The sequence below is a fragment of the Trichosurus vulpecula genome, unplaced genomic scaffold (genome assembly GCF_011100635.1).
Source record: "Trichosurus vulpecula isolate mTriVul1 unplaced genomic scaffold, mTriVul1.pri scaffold_59_arrow_ctg1, whole genome shotgun sequence".
Classification (NCBI taxonomy): domain Eukaryota; kingdom Metazoa; phylum Chordata; class Mammalia; order Diprotodontia; family Phalangeridae; genus Trichosurus; species Trichosurus vulpecula.
The window spans coordinates 20,915-39,074 of NW_023494542.1; the positions used below are offsets into that span (position 1 = coordinate 20,915).

An 18,160-nucleotide genomic window follows, 5' to 3' on the forward strand; every position below is an offset into this window, starting at 1 on the left:
ATGAACCCAGTTGTGAGACTTCTTTCAGCTCTGTTCAATAGCCCATGAGAGGAGCAGAAGATGTAGAACCATTGGCATGTTGAAAATAGCTATGAATGTTCATAATTTGGGGTATTTTATATTTCTAAAATGCTGATAAATAATGCTTGTTGGGGGTTGGGGGTGGCACACAGGAATTCCCTCTTAAGGAAGAAGCTTGATGCTGAAGGCTGTTGGGAGAAGGGAGTTGTATAAACAGTATCACCAATTAATGCACTTAGAGTAAGACCTGGAACACTTAACCTCTGATCTTCTTGTAAAGGGAAGCTTAAAAGTACTTATCACTATAGCTAGAGTAATTTTGTAAGAAGTGACATAAAAAACTGTTTGCAGACTATTTACAATCCTCTTTGATTCAGTTGTTTCAGACATGTCAGACTCTTCATGACTCCAGGGTTACAGTAGTAAGTGAGGTTGGATTTGAACTGGGGTCTTCCTGACTCTAGGCCTGGCACTCTATTCACTTTGCCACCGAGATGCCCCAACAACAACAAATATTATATTTGCCAACTATCCACAGTCCTATTTGATATCATAATCTCAACTACATTGGAAACAAACAACATCACAGATAATTCTATAGCTTTAAGAGAGATGAGTCCATGTTCCTAAATTCTAAAGACCTGACAGTCATGTTCATTAACCACAGGTCCAATTCTCTAATAATTGGATTCATATGCTGTAATACACACACGTACATACATACACACATACACACGTGCATACACATATGCATACATTCATATACACATAAACACATACTCGTACATACATACACATACATTCATACATACATACGCACATACATACACGCATACGTACTTACTTACACATGTTGAAAAACTCCCTGAAATTACCCTCAGTATCTTGCCCAATAGTTTCATTCCATCACTCTAGTTGTGGCTATTTGGTAAAAACAAGTCTTGAATCAAATATGACCCTCAGTATACAGTCCAAATAGCCTTCTATCAGGTGGTCCTCCTACAGATTCCTGCTTTTGGTTTTGGCTGCATAATCAATATTTGGTATAAGTTGTGAGGTCACTTCAGAGGCTAGAGTAACTGGACTTTGTCCAAAGGCACCAGTTTACAGTGTACATGTACTTCAGTAGAACAAAATTACTGAGCTTAAGAACCTAGTCAGCGAGTATGACTGTTTAAAACAAAAAGCTACCAGATGGGCTTTCCCTTGGTGATGGATGCACATACCCATGTTCCTTCCCTGGTGATATCTTCTTCAGCAGTCTCTCCTTTCCTCAGGTCTCTTTCTCCTTACATCATAGGACCTGTGTCCTAAAGTCTGAAGTATCTCCTTGAGGTCTCTCCTGTAATAGAATTGTCCTTAAAAAGCTCATTTGAGGGCACCTATCCTGCTGCTTGTCCTAGGACCAATTTTGCAATACCTGGTCTGCCTTATTTGATAATTATGCTATGGATTATCTACCTTGACATTAAAAATTATGAAAATCATTGTGCTATAGTAGTTTTCCAAGTAAAATAAGTTTATAAGCCCCATTTTGCTTCCATACTCTCACTGTATTTGCTATGTAAGGGGGAAGAGATTTCTAAGAAAAGAAACTGTTAATAATGCAGTATAGAAACTTATTTCTGTTATTCCAAAGATAAAAAAAATTTAAGCCTTTTTTTTTGTATTTTTTGGCAGATTACAGCTAAAAGTTATGACAAGGTTGAAAAGGTGAGTCCATTCAAACATACTCAATAGTATGCTATAGTTTAACTGGTAGTTGCAATCATATTTTAGTGGCCATAAGCAGAATAGGCTTGATCACTTAAGCCTCCACTATTTAAATGAAGACAACCTAGACTACAGAAGTTCTTTCCTCATATGTATGTGCTTTTGTGTGTGAGAATACAAAATTTCACTGATCCAATTGAATTATTTTTTCTTTCTGCTGATTTTATATTCATGAATTTCACCTCAATAATGTAAAAGTGAAATTTTATTATATACAGCTAATAACATTCTCTTGCGTTAACAGTTATTTCAGAGATACCTTATGAAGGTTTTACATATTGATTTATGGAAGTGTTATCTTTCCTATGTCAGAGAAACCAAGGGAGAACTACCCAGCTACAAGAAAGTTAAGCCAGGGGTCCAAAAAATTCAAACCAGCTTTGGCACATTTTCACATTTGCTTCTATTACTTCTCTCAGACACTGAGAAGAGCTGAGAAAAATTTATGCATTTGAAATAATAGGTTTCACGTTTGATTAGTCTTTTAGACCTTGGGGTCTTCTACTCAACCACATAAAAAATTCTTTCCTTGAGTGACTCAGCTTACCTCATTGAGCCTTGCTGGTTGCTGCTGCTTCTCTTCCGGGAAGCGGAAAACTTCCTGTGTGATGAGTCATGGGGCTGGCTGAGGGGAGGTGTTAACTCCAGAGCCATGCCCTATTGGGTGTTAACCTGGTCTACGCTAGGGGGAGGGGCCAACTCAAGAACCAATCAGCTCTGGTCATTCAGGCGGCACTTGAGGATATCGAAAACGCTATAGGAGGGGAGAGGACAGCTTGAAGATCGGTTTTCCTTTTCCGGTTGGAGCCAGAGACACCTACAGCCGAAGCTGAGCTGCCGGTAGCAGAGCTGACCCACGTGGATCGAGGAGTGCTGAGCCAAGACTGGAGGCCAGTGGGTAATCTTCTTACCGCAGAGGGGAAGCACCTATATGATTTTGCCTTATACCATGTATATGATTTTGCTTTATACCATCATGTTTCTCTGTGGCCTCCTGGTTACTCTTGTGAGGCGGACTTATTGGGCCTGGAAGCTTTTGATCAAAATATCAAAATGGGGATTTGTGGGCCTGTTACTGTGGAGTGTAAATACATGCTTTAGTTCTCCTGCCTTCTGCCTAGAGAATTCCTTATATCCTGCCATTCCGAACCTTTCAGGCACATATGAGATTCTCTTTGAAATCATAAATTCTACTTTCCTAATATACACTCCTGGTTTTTTTGTGGAAGTTAAGTGATTCTCCCCATTGCTCCAGGTACCTCCATGCTTTCAGCTGATAATGCACTATTTTGTCTTTTTAGGCGCAGTTTTAATTTTTAATTTTTTTTCTTTTTTTTATACTTTTCTTCTATTTTTAAAATTTTACGGTTTTATTTTTTGATTTAATTTCTTATTTCTCCTCGCCTTATTTTTTAAAATGTCATTTATCACATGCTTAATATTAAACATCACATATAACCAAATTTACTCTCCAAATATTTATTTATAAATAACAAGTAAATTAAAAACATAAAAGATAATTTTATTTCTAAGTCCCCATGAGTGCTCTTCATCCATTTATTTTCACCCATTTTTCTTCTTAACTTGTTGTAGTAAATATGTAAATAAACAGAGTAAATATACTCAGCTCATCTACTTTTCTTTTTGTTTACTATACTTAGTAAAGGCCTAGATTTCTTTATATTCCTTTACTTGCACACTTTAGCTGCATTATGTATAGTATTCCATTACATCAAGGTACAACAATTTGTGTAACCATTCCCTTATTTTAGTTCACTTAGGTTGTTCCTAGTTTTGGGTAATTACACATACTACAATTGTAAAATCCTTTATTAGATAGTACCTTTCCCCCCCTTTTTGATAACACTTTCCATTATATTTATGATAATGGAATTATTCAGTCAAAGGGCATGATTATGTTGTAATTTTGACTGCATATTGCTAGACTGTTTTCCAAAATATTCTACTAGTTTGCAGGCCGACCATCAATGAACTTGTGCACCTATTTCTTAATCTCACCAGTATTGTTTCCTTACTTTCAGTTATTTTTGCTAATTTAATTTGATGGGTGTAAGGTGGTGCCCCAGAGCTGTTTTAATCTAAACGTCTTTTGTATATTGATGAGGTTGAGCCCTGGACACTTTTCATATGCAGGCAGACCAGTGACTCATGTGGCTATAGCCAGAATTCTCTCTTTTACCTGATGTAGAACCCTTTATTGTCTTCCATAACAAAATAGTTACCTTCTAATAGATTTATTCTGAGACATATTCCAACAAGGAGATTAAAGCACATAACAGTCTTTCTGTAGCTAGTTAGCTGCCGTGCTCATTATATAATCTCTATTCATGCAGCTTCCCAACAATTTCACTAAACACCTAGTGAATGATTTTGGTTTTTGGTCTCTGGGGATACAAAAAATATGAGTCCCTGCCCTTGAGAAACTTAGAATCTAGCTGGGGAGACATGAAAGTATAAATAACAGTACAGAGTTTAACACAAACTAAAATCTGGGAGGAGGGAGATTGTGAGGGGTAGGATTTAAGTAAGTAGAAAAATAGATGAGGGACGAGCATTTCTGATAGGGAATTGGATTTTTTTGGAGGGGTGGGTCTGTGTGAAGAGGTTAAAAGAAAAATGATGATTGTAGGGGAACCATACGTTTCTAGGGGTGCTTGAGACCCCAAAGAATTCAACTCAAGCCTTCTCAGCCAAGGGAAAAGAGAAAGTTTATTAGGGATTCACCATAATGGGTTGTCTTAAGAAATCCCACCCTTTGTGATGCCTGTTTTCACAAGCGGGCCAGATTCAATCCACTGAGCTAGATTGAATCTGAGCGCCTTCATGGAGGCAAGATGGAGATGATATACACAAAGGTTGTAGGAGGGATTGAGGGGCGGTCTGGGGTGACTAGAGGAGGGGTTTAGGGAGGGTCTTGAGGGGAAGTCTAAGGAGGATAAGGTAGGGTCAGAGTCCAGGAACCAAGAGAATGGGATTAAGGGCAGGAAGTTCCTGAAGGAATATCAAGGTTGGGAAGTAACTGAAGGCATGCATATCTAAAGTAACAACAGAGGGCAAGGTTTAGGTAGAGATTTGGGCCTAATGATAATGTGAGGCTTATGGCCTTAGGGAAAGGCCAGATCTAGTTGGAAGATTCAAGTGTTATACCAGAAGCGAGTGAGACATGCCACAGAGTATAAATTTTGAATGGAGAAGTTTATTAGCCGGGGGTCATTCGGGGAAATTCCCAAATCAAATGACCACGTTTGAAGCGAGAGGGTAGTTTATATAGACAATACAGGATTCAGTGCTTAATTATCTCTTGAAGTTTACATATGTTACTTTGCAGACTCAGCAAGCCTGTGTTATTTCACTTTTTATGACCATGATACATTAGATACACAATTTTCCCTTTTTTATGGAACCATTCAAATCTTTGAAGAAGGAATGACTTGATGCAAAGCACCTGAGGTTTGGGCCACTAAGATAGGGACAGAATTCACACAAGAACGAATAAGGTAGGGGATATGAGAAAGTAATCAGGAACCTATAGTTACAGGTAGGATCAATAAAATGAAGGGGGGCCAGCCAAAGTGCTAGCAGGGTGGTGAGCCAGGGGGGACATTGGTCCCCTGAAAATCACTCAATATCAGCTTAGGCTAGTGCCAGGTGAAAAACTTGCAGTAAAAATTCCATAAACGCATCCTGTGAAGCAGGGGTTTGGGAAGTAACTGAAGGCACGCATAAAGTAACAATAGAGGGCAAGGCTTCAGGCAGAAATTCAGAAGCTTCTTCAATTAGAGTGGCTGTAGCAGCCAGGGAGTCTAATTGTTTTTAAAACAGGCAACTGGCTTAGACAACTAAGGACTGCTTTAGGACTCCCAAAGCCTGTGCTCTCCCTTCATCAACATGCCAAGTGAAAAGTTTGTAAAGACAAGAGTGTTGACAAGGGTCAGTTAAAGTATATACCTGTAAAATATTAAGCAAGGTGCTCCTCTCAGGATTAGGGTCTCATCCCTCAATGGCAACAAGGGGAAAAATATCCTTAAGTAAGTCTGATCTGGCCTTGTCAACAGAGGTAGGGGTATTTCCTGAGCAAATTTTAGAGAACAAAGAAGCCCAGGTCCTGGATCATCTTCCAGTTACTCATTAATTCAGGCTACAAAATGGTATAAAACATTCCACATTTCCCCCGTTTGGTCAAAGGCAAACTGAAAGTTTCGCCTAAAGACCAATTAAAGGTATGGAAAAAAAAAAAACTCTACCTTAAAAGTTCTAAAAATCCTTATCTAGGTGGATTCAGGGTTTTTTTTGGTTTGTTTTTCTTTCTGTGTTTGGACATCCCCAGAGATGGACAGTAATTATAAACTACTTGTAAACAAGCAGGGGGAGCAAGTTGCAAGGGGATCAGTAGGGAGCACAATGGGGAAACTAGAGCACTTAAGTAAAATAAGCTAAAGACACCAAAGGTACAAGTAAACAGTCTTGGGAATGCAAGGGACTCAGAAAGAGAGTTGTGCTTCATACAGGTTCTGGTCCAGAGTCTCAGGAGGGGCTGCCTGCGTCTGATGCTGTCCCCTTCAGGCTCCTTTGAAACCGGAGGGCAAGGTGTCCTATGGGCTCAGATGTCCACTTGGGATCAGGGGCAGATGTGACAGAAGGATCAAGGAGTCCATCCACAAGTTGGCAGCTGTAGAAGTAGTCAGATCTGACAGGAGCTCCCAGAACACATATGATTTGATAATTGAGAGAAAAACAGCACAACATAGGTCCCAGCCACACAGGGCTAAGTTCAAAAAAATACAATACCTAGATAGTAAAAGAGAGTTCTGCTTCTCTGGTTCAGATCTAGAAATTCTCAAACAATTCTAACTTAATATAACTTAGTACAATCACTTAAATTTGGTTTTCCTTCTTTTAACTTCAGAGTATTTCAGTTCATATATCATCTACTGTTTCTGTCCTTACCTAAATTTTGTACCTGGTATAAGAATCCTTTAAAATATAAAGGTCCAACCATAAATTGAATTCATCTTCCTTTTAAAATCATCAGACAGATACCTTACAAAGGAGATATAATTTCACTTGTAACAATATCTCATACAATTTCCTTGTGCAAAAATCCACATTTAAGATCTTATTACCAAAACATACTCCTCAGCTTGAATTTCCAGAATTGATAAATTTTGGAACCAGTCATACACATCTGTATATAATTCTTAGGGGAATCAATCTGATCCTTTTTCCAAATTTGCTATCCCTTCCTTCTCTTAGACATTGATCACATTACATCTTTGCCTAATTTGCTTTGCCTAATCATTTCCCCTTTTTTTTATTTTTTTATTTTTGGAGGATGTTATCCCTATATTATTTCAATGTTTTATTTGGCCATGAACATAGGTTAAAATTGTAAGCTATTCATACCTGTATCCTATTATAATAACTCAGAGATATCTCAATACTCATCTGTTACCTAACAGATTTATCATAGTGTTTACAAAACTTCTTGTTAATATGAATTTGCTATGAAAGAAACGAGGGACAATGTCATATATCTTAACAGAAGGAAAGAACTTCCTTAGCTCTGTTTGATTCCAGGCACCAGTCATATCTGATAGCCAATCTTATAGTCAGCAGGTGCTGAAAGCAGGGCTTAAGAGTAATCAGGTGGAGACTCCTTTTCAGAAAGGAAATAGCAGAATTGGGAAATAGAGTCAGGAAGATCCTACCTAGGCTGTGTCCAAGGTCGTCTTCAAGACTTTTTCCCAGGCACAGACCTTTCAAGTTCTCAACTTGCAATGCCTGCCATACTACTACTGGCTTCACGTGACCTAAACCTGTAATCAGAGCTTAAAACAATATTAAATTGTAGTCCCATAAAATCTTAAATAGCAAATAAATACCCTTCACATGAGACTGCCCAAATTTCATTGAGCTAATAATTAACAAATCAAGCTACATAACATTTCCAGCTTCTAAATACTTCCTCACACTCTTTCCCAACTTGCTAAAACCATCTGAAACTATCATTCTCAGGACAGGGGAGGCTTAGCTAACTCCCATCTGTCCCCTAACTTTCTCATCTGCCTTTCGTATCCCCTCAAGCTCTCATTTACCTTTCCAAATCTTTCAAACCTATTACTCAGTGTCCCTTTACATTTCAACCATAACACAAAACAACTCATAAGTTAGTACTTTTTACTGACATAACTGTGTATACTGGAATCCCATTCCAGTTTGCTTAAACAAACAAAAGAGGTTAATGACTGACCTCACAAGTTGATGGATTTGTCCCTGTTAATTCCTTCTGGAGGAAAAAAGGAACACTTCAGGAATTGAGTCTTATACATATTGTTAAGCTCTAACTCTCGCTTAAAATCACAAAAACATTTTCCAAAATACTTCTAGAATTGTTTACCTAAACTGAAGATGTGTCTGATTTAGTCGCAGTAATTAATTACACTATTTGTGTCAATACCTAATTGCTCTTATATCACTTCACAACATCCAAGAACTCTATCTCACATAAATACAATACAACTTTAAAATCCCAGCCCTAGTCCACGGGATAATGATTCAACCCTACATCATAAAACTTCTCTTCCCTTTCTAATTATTCTCATTAACACTTTAGAAACCATATTATCTTTCATTTGACTATACAAGAGTACCAGTATAACCAGTCATTTGATTAAAACAACAAGATTTTACATATTTGCATTTACCCAATTAAATTAGCTTTTATTACAATAACAAAGTTTACCAGGACCTTTAAAAACTTTGTCCATAGGAATCCCTCTACCCTGAAAACTAGGAAGCTAGGAAGGCTCAAGATATGGTAAAAGTCATATAATTCAAGATAATGTCTAGGGTCAAGGCTTCCATCCTTCATGGCCATGGACAGACCGAGAGATGTTTTAGCTCCGTCTGTTGACATAAGATAGAGACATCTCTGAGCCCACTCTGCCAGAGGAAGGTCGTTAGGCATTAGCCTTTTTCCTGGTAATTAGCTCACATTCCTTAGAAGAGTCTTAGGGGCCCAGGCCCCTTGCTGAATGGCAGGAACTCAGTCTGTTTTTTTATATGCAGACTGGGGTTTGCAGTTAGGGGCTGGGGGCAGGGTTTTTTTTGGCAATAGCTGGCTACTCAGGTATCACACAAGGACATTTCAAGGGGGCTCCCAGAGACTGTATTCCAGATTCAAGGGGGTTCCCAGAGACTGTGCCCTCACCATGTGCATGCTGTTTTCAGGGAACAATGAGTAGATTGGTTTGGCTGTAGAGTAGTGTATGTTAGATTGAAGAGGGAAGTGTAGGGATCAGCCTAATTGCTGTAATATAGAGTTTGGACTTCCACCCATAGTCAGCAGAGAAACAATGAACAATTTGGAGCAGGAGATTGATGTTTGGAAAATGGCATTTTAGTGTTGTACCAGAAGCGAGTGAGACGCCACAGAGTATAAGTTTTAAATGGAGAATTTATTAGCCGGAAGCCATTGGGGTATGTTACCCAGATCAAATAGCCCCGTGCTGGGGTGAAGGTGTGGCTTTTATAGGACATATGGGTACAGAGGTTAATTATCTCCTGGAACCTACAGGCCAGGTCACAGGGTAGGGGGAACAGGAGCAAAAGGTCTTGACTGATCAAAAGATTCTGACAGGTTATCCTTAAGTGGGATAATCTTATTGACATTCCTTGGTGGAGTCACGGAGCCTCAGGGATATCTGCTAAATGCCAGAAAGTCTAAGTCCATTCCTTATCATGCAAATTGGCGTTTCTCAGAGGTCTCCTGATTTTTCCAGTATTACATTAGCAATATTGATAATGTTATGTGTCAGCCAGTAGTAGGTATGCATAGACCTATTTATTGACCATTTGTGATTTGTTCTGAGCTAAAAGGAAAATCAGGGATGGCCAGTGAAGTAAAAATTTAGTTCTTGGACACATTCTACACTGTTCATCCTATGTTTGCAGCCAGGTAATTAGCATCTTTGTTTGCCTCTGACTTCTTTTAATTTGCTCAAAGAATATTTTTTATGTTTTAATTGTAGATGACTTTTAGATTCCCTTCCTGAATATTGTCATCACTTCTACCTCCACAATATCTCTCATTGCTTTCTCACAGTCATTAACCCACTTTTGGCCCATGTTGCCTCTTATCTGGACTATTGAAATAGCCACCTAACTGGTCTCCCTACCTCCAGTCTGTCCCTCTCGAACTCCATCCAGCTACTGAGTTCATATGCCTAAGTCACAATTATGGTGATGTCATAACCTCTACCCAAGAAACTTGAGTGACTCGCTGCTGTCGCTGGAATAAAATGCCAGCTCTACTGGAATCTAAAACCCTTCCTAGCATGCCTCCCACTTATTTCTAGATCTAGACATCTTTAGATCTCTATAGATATATCTTTATCTCTGCATCTAGATATCTCACTCTTTACAGATGTATCAATGGGCAGCTAGGTGACACAGTGGATAGAGGGCTGGTCTCTATGACCCTGGGCAAGTCATTTCACCCTGTTAGCCTCAGTTTCCTCATCTATAAAATGAGCTGGAGTAGGAAATCGCCAACCACTCCAGTATCTTTGCCAAAAACAACTCCAAATGGGGTCATAGAGAGTCAGACAGGACTGAATAACAACAACACAGGTACATCTATATCTCTAGATCTAGGTATTTTTCTCTCTGTCTATAGATATCTCCAGATCTATAGATCTGTATCTAGATTCTAGATTTCATGGCTTATGAATCTGAATGTTTATTCCCTCTCACACACTCTAGTTTGCAGCCAAACTGGTCTACTTGAAGTTCCCTTGCCCAGTTTATGTGATTATGTTTCCTACCTCCCTGCCTTTGCATAAGTTGTACCCCTGGGATGTTCTCCCTCCTGACTTATCAAAGAAAAACTTTAGGTGTGGCCTCTTATCAGAAGCCTTCTGAGGTCTGAAGCTGTGAGGGTTTCCCCAGTTATTTTGCTTTGACCCTGCGTATTTTGCATTTCATTATCTGTGCTGACTAATTCACCCCCAGTAGAATGTGCCTTAAGGGCAGGAATAGTCTTATTTATCTCTGAATCCCCAGCACAAGGCCTGGTGCTCAACTAATGAATTAAACTGAGGTCTTTTTTGCTACCTATATTTCATAGGGAAAATGACACAAGCATATGACTTTGCTTTGGATAAAATTGGAATGAAAATTATGTCTTATCAGGTATGTTTTGTTACAAAAGTATTTATACCAAATTTGATGGATATAAACAGGTAAAGAAAGTGAATGACCTTTAATTTTGTTTTTCAGATTTGGGTGGATTACATCAATTTCTTGAAAGGCATGTAAGTACTTTCAGAATTAAATTTTATGCTTGAACTCTTCTAGTGTGATAGCAAAAATGACATGTATTACCTGTCATACAGGGAAACTGTTGGATCTTATGAGGAAAATCAAAGAATAACAGCTGTCCAGAGAGTTTATCAGTGAGGTTGTGTTAATCCAATGATCAATACTGAGCAACTTTGGAGAGACTATAATAAATATGAAGAGGTAAATAAATAGTCATTGGTTGGCTACAAAGTAGCCCCGACATTAAAAATTCTGACCTTCCTGGTGCTTAGTGCCTGGACATTGGCATCCCTCATTACTCATGATAAAAGGGTTACTAACAGGACTCTGAGGAATATTTGAGTTTCTCTGTACTACTGATAAGAGGTACTTATAAGTATGTTCTGACCAAACAGTATGAAGTACAAAGGACATTTTTGTTTAGACTTAGTTATTCATCATCTCTGTGCTTATTTGGAAGCACTTTACTTACAAACTAGTGAAGGAATTATGACCTCAAAGTATCTTTTATACTCCTGTTTGAATTTTCAGAAAGTCAAAGTTATAAAGAGAGATGAGACATACCCAGAAGGAATGAACCTAGACGATTTGTTTTTAGTGCTGAATGGTCAGCTCCTCCTGTCATTCATTACAATGGAATTTTACTAGAAACCGTACTTTAAGTAATCATCCTTTCTTATAGTCTGTCCTATGTTTGAAGATGTTTTAATCATCCTTAGCTAAATATGTCTGAAGCCAAGGTCAGATTGCATAGGATACTGTGCCTTAATATGTCCTAATAGTTGAGGGAGGAGATTTTTTTAAAAGTGTAAACTAATGCTGACTGTCTGTAATTCCTTTCCCTCGTCAGGCTCTCAATGTTAAATCATCAAATATTAATATGCAGCACTGGAAAGCAGAAAGCACTCATATACAGGAGACCTTCTCCATCAAAGCCTTTGTGCCCTGCCATGTAATGAATGAGACTTGGGGGTCATTTGAAGCTTGCTGCATTATATTTATGTGAATACATCTGTTCATCTTATTTCAACATGTACTTCTAAAATAAGTCCATTCTTAGAATTAAGTTATTCATGTGTACTCCCCCACTATATGCTCTTCTTCAGAATTTTTTTGTTTTACAATGAATGCTAGAATTTTAAAATGTTAATCATGTAGCATGTTTTCTGCACATTTTATTCTAGGGCATCAACATACATGTAGCAAAGAAAATGATTGAAGATAGAAGTAGAGATTACATGAATGCCAGGCATGTGGCAAAGGTTTGGAATTTAATCTCTATGTTTAGTTTAATAATTAATTATGAATATGTTGCTCTTAGTGGGGTCCCATGTCCAATATTGGAAAGACCACCGACTAGAAGTCAGAGGCCCTGGATTCTAGTCCCAGTTCTAGGACAGTGGCTTAGTGACCTCAGACAAGTCACCTAACCACCAAATTTGAGTTTGCTCATGGGAAAATTGTTAGTATATTGTCAATTGCTATATGAATGTAAGGCATTGTGTATTCTACTGCCGTTGCTGCTGTCAATCTGGATTAGTTTTCACTGGAGGCAAATATTGTTTGGTAAATAAAATACAAAGTAAATATGTACTAAAAAGTTAAAATGGTTTTTCACGAGCAACAAAGAAGAATACAGAACATGAACGATAAACTAGATTTGATCTGAATACCTAAACTTACCTTGGTAAGATAGTCTGCCTCAGGACATATCTCTGTATGTCAAATATAATTTTATATTCCTACATTCGTTTTAGAGGAAATTAGAGAAAATATCCCTACTGTATCATCCTTTACTGAAAAGCTAAAGTAGAGGTATTTTTAAATGATGAATAATAATTAAGTAGTTCCATTATTTGCTACTGTGATCTCTTAGATCACTCCCAAAGGACCCAAAGGAGGGGGTTTCTGAGCTGTTCTGTTGGAGCAGTCAGCACTGCTATCTGTTGTTACCATACCAGCAGCCTTCCTTCTTCACTGAAATGTAAAATACCAATAATTTTAGCTACAATAAAATGATCAGTATTTGAAAGAGCCTTTTGGACAGTTCGTGTGTATAAATATTTTCCATTTGATCAATATTTCAAGCATACTCGGCTAGTGCTTGTTTGGGTAGTACATAGACTAAAATGGGATTCATACAGAGGAGAGTGTGATGGCTCTCCCACAGGAAGCATGATGAGCAAATTCCCGAAGACTTCCATATTCTGAAAATAAAACTGGATTTTTTAAGCCAAGAAAACAGGCTTACTAAAACTTGCTAAATATTTATATTCTAGGAGTATGAAACAGTAATGAAAGGTTTAGATCACAATGCCCCTTCAGTACCTCCACAGAATACTCCCCAAGAGGCTCAGCAAGTAGACATGTGGAAGAAATACATACAGTGGGAAAAGAGCAACCCACTCTGAACAGAAGATCAGACGCTAGTCACAAAAAAAGGTATCCTAATCAGCTCAAAACACGGGGGGCTTTCTTAGGAATTGGGAGAGCGTGAGACATCTTTTGTATTCCTTCCAAGTAGTCCCTGAGAGTCATTTGCTGGAAAGATTGGAGAGTCTGCTGAGACCAAGCGGCCATAGCCAAACTTCTGAACATCGTTGTCTTTGAACATTTTCTTGCAGTGATGTTTGTGTACGAGCAGTGCCTGTTGGGGCTGGGCCATCACCCTGATATTTGGTATGAAGCTGCCCAATACCTGGAGCAGTCCAGCAAGCTGCTGGCTGAAAAAGGGTAAATCAACCCATGGCTTCTTGGTTATTTCCACTGGGATTGGTGGGACCTGACCCTGCTTTAACTACGCATTCAAAGATGAGAATCAGACAAAAAAATTGTTGCACATTTAGAATGCATGTCAGTGAGGAAGCCTGGCCATGAACAGCCTAGACACTTTTCAAAAGTAAATATAGAGCGATGGCTTTTAAATAACTTTATTAATAATGATTCAAATGGCAGTCATTTTATATATTCCTCTTGCTCTATGTGTCTTGGGACTGAGTATGTTTTAAATTTATTTAGTAATAAATCAGATGAGATAATATTTGTAAAGTGCTTAATTGACACAGTACCTGGCACATAGCAAGGTTTAATAAATGTTTATTCCCGAATTATCCCCTCCCCCCAAAAAAAGTGAACTTTTAAGCTTTTAACAAAATATAAATCCAAATATTTGTATTTATGCATAAAGAAAATCGGATAAAGTATATTAATTAACTGCATTCTCAACTGTGTTTAAATAACTGAAGGTTAGTTTTATTTCTTGCCCTTCCACCATAGGACATGAACAATATTAACTTATTTAGCGATGAAGCTACTAACATACATGAGAGAGCGATTAGCATTTTATTGAAGAAGAATATGCTTCTTTATTTTGCATATGCAGATTATGAAGAGGTGAGGGAAGAAAACAAATGTTTCGACATTTTTCCTAAATGTGTAGGAATTACTTCATTTATTATTGAGGTGCTATTTCCAGCTATCTCCTTTGCCTTATTTATCCTTGCCCAGGGGAAGAAAACTGAATGAAGTTAGAAACCATTTTGCCTTTTATGTTTACTTATGTATAAAACAATGTCACAATAATGCATCTTTGGGAGGACTTCTTATGAAGCCTAAGAGCTGAGCACAGGGACTGGTACACAGTAGGTGTTTAATAAATGCTGATTGATTGAATACTATTTACATATTGATGTGGAGGCAGGATATGGATTTAGATCTGTGTTGTGTGCACTTCTCACTTGTTTCCAGATCTTTCCTGCTACCTCAGAGTCGAATGAAATATGAGAACGTGCGTAGCATACACAATCCAACTCTGGCTGTTCAGGACATTGACCTGAATCTGGTCTGTAGTAGCTTCAATACTTTCTTTTCTCAACCTTTATATTGTCTTATGGTTTTTCTTTATGAAATAGGAGGCATAAGCAGCCTGCCTGTATTTCACACATTCAACTTCTAGAAGACCTTCACCCTTCACTCTTTACTCTTCCCTCTTCCTTTACAAAATACAGTCATGATTACTGTTGAGTTTCATTGAATGAAGCCTTCCAAATTATCCTATGGGAAAAGGCACAATGTTAGATATAGCATTGGCTTGTTAATTGTTTTTTAACTTGATTGCGATGCATTGCTATATGTAGAGTATAGGGAGCTTCCTGTCTTTGGTGGTGAAGACAAGACTTTTGTCTCAGGAAATTTGCAAAGTTGATTTGTTTCATTCCCCTTTGAATTCAGTCGGATAAAAGATATATTTAAAAAAAATCCAACAGAAAACTGAAGAAACACAAGCTAAGGCAACAGATGAAGAGAAAGTAAGTAGATAAAGCTATATCCAGCGCAAATTCCAGATAGTCATGATAACTATTGAGTCTCATTGAATGAAGCCTTCCATATTATCCTATAGGAAAAAGCACAATGTTAGATATGGGATTTGCCCTTAATTTATGCTGTTTAATTGGATGGAATGCCTTGCTATGTGTAGAGAATATGGAGCTTTCTGCATTTGGTGGTTAATTTGATTGGTTGGAATGCCTTGCTATGTGTAGAGAATATGGAGCTTTCTGCATTTAGTGGTGAAATTAACAGTTTTCTCCCTCAGGAAATAACAAAGTTGATTTTATTTTGGGCCCCCATTGGTTTAAATTGAATCAAATTAATATCTGAACATAAAACCAACAGAAAATTCCAGAAACTCAAACTAATTCATCAGATGAAGAGAAAGTAATTAGAAAGTAATTAGATAAAGATCTATCCAGAGTAGCTTAAAGCTTACTGTTAATGCTTACTGTTGGGTTTCATTTAATTAAAACTTCACTATTATCTTATGAGAAAAGCCACAATGTTACATATGAGATTTGCACTTTACTTACTATGTTTAATTGCATGGCATTCATTGCTCTGCACAGAGTATATATATACATTGAACTCATTGAACTCATTCAGAAATGCAACTAACCAGGGAGACATCTAACCACAAACATCAGGCTGGGTTGAGGAGCCAAAGGAAGGAATTTGGTTCTGTGGGTGATTGGGAAGGAAATACAGAAGCGGTCATAGGGAGGGGGGAGTGCCACTGTAGAGGGGGAGAAGAAACCCAGGGATGCAGGGATCCCAAACCAAAGTTCCCAGGGTGAGGCCACCTGGCATGAATTCGCAGACGCAAGCATTGCTTAAGTGCCTTGCCATCCTTCCCACTGCACTGGCAGTATTTTTGGATCTTTCCATCTTCCCTGCCCCTGAATTTTCTTTTATATCATCTCCACTAATTAGAGATCAACCTCCTTGAAAGCAGGACTGTCTTGACTTTTCAATTTGAATCTCCAGCGGTTGGCACATAGTAAGTGCTTAATAAATGCTTTTAAAATTATACATTCTTTCATTCATTATTATCACATTTTAGAAAGGAGGCAACTTAAGCTCAGTTATGATAAGTGATTTGCCAAAAGTCAAGTGGCTATTCAGTAGAGGAGCCAGGGCCAATGCAGGGTTAGGCCTCTGTGTTCTCAATTCAGTGATGCTTCTGTTACATCAGTAGGCAATACCCTATCTCTCAGAATTCAACATGATAGCACTGACTTACTGCTGGTAAGGAATTAGTTTGGAGAGGTTTTTCCAGAAATGGCAAAGAATTTGTGCTGGTACATACACACTTTTTTATTTACTGCTTTCCCTTTCTGACCAATTACATTCATTTGAAAATTACTTATGTTATTAATGATGTGGTCTGTTGCTACAGAAGACAGACAAAAGCTAATGGTCCCACTTGGGAAAACACGATTAGATACACAGAACTACAAAATTTATATTTCCCATTAATTTCAGAACGGGAATGGGAAAATAGGAAACCCTGAATGACATCCAGCTCCACTCCCTTTTGGTAGTAGAGAGACAAATTTTAGTCATTTGCAGAAGTTTGTATGAGGTTCTAATGTTCCCTAGGGTGTGCAAGCCACATGTATAAAATGTGAGAAGAATCAGTAATGACATTTTTGAATGTGTGTCGTGTGCAGCTTTGTATACCCTGAAGAAATGGCTGTATGATTTTTCTAAATAAAATAATATCACAACATTAAAAGCAAAACACAAAGAGATAAAATTTATGGAAGTCTTTAAACTTGTTTCTAGATTGAATGATTTTGTTCTTTAACATTGGAATTCTGTAAATTACGTGAGAATACCACCAATGTTACTGTACTATTCACTAATCTTTCCTTAGCTTAAGTAAAAACACTCCTCAAGTCCCATTGTCACCTTGAGAAGAACTGGATCAAGTCTTTCTAAAATAAACACAGTTTGTGCCTGTGTTCTTTCATCTTTTCACATAACTGGAGGAAAGAAGCAGGTCCAGTTTTATAGTTAGAAAATTTTGGACTGATTTCAAAAACAAAGCAAAGCAAAATAAAACATTAATAGAGCACAACTGAAGATAGGTAGGAGTCAAAAGTGATCAAGAAACTGTTGGGGCCTAAATGGGCTTTCTGAGAAGCTGCAACAAATGAACCAGATGAACTCCAAGTGCATGGATTCACAGCAGGTTGTGTTTTCAATGTGGCTATCAATTTCTGATTTCCAGTCTTTGAGCGATTACCATGAGAAAGGTTAATTAAGGCACTTGTTGGCAGTTGATATCCTCTTGAAGCTGAGTGCCACCAGTGGCTATGGTGCCGAAATGGCCGGAGATGGCCAAATGCAGCGGAGAGTGAAAAGAAAACCACAAAACATGGGCAAGGTGGAAGAGTAAAGAACAGCTCCATTTATTAAACTGAGGGACAGGGCTTACATATCCTTTTAGGCAAGCAGAATCAACAAATCCACATGGGAGGCATTTGCATAATGCATGACTTCCTAGTGCCTTTCCTCCCCTTTTGCCATAAACAACATTGTGTTAATAGCCCACAGGTGGTATTTAGCATGTGTGTGCCATGGGGGTTTTTGAGAGAGCATGTGTGTACCGAGGAGGTTTGAAGAGCCTTCATCTTGAGCAGCACGTGTATGCTGAGGGGGATGGAGAGCCCTTGTGCCAAGCTAT

General features: G+C 38.2%; 1 pseudogene; it reads left to right on the forward strand.

The window, feature by feature from the left end:
* Positions 1 to 17,872, forward strand: part of LOC118833367 — a 19,559-nt pseudogene extending 1,687 nt beyond the window's left edge.
* Positions 17,873 to 18,160: the final 288 nt, after the last annotated feature.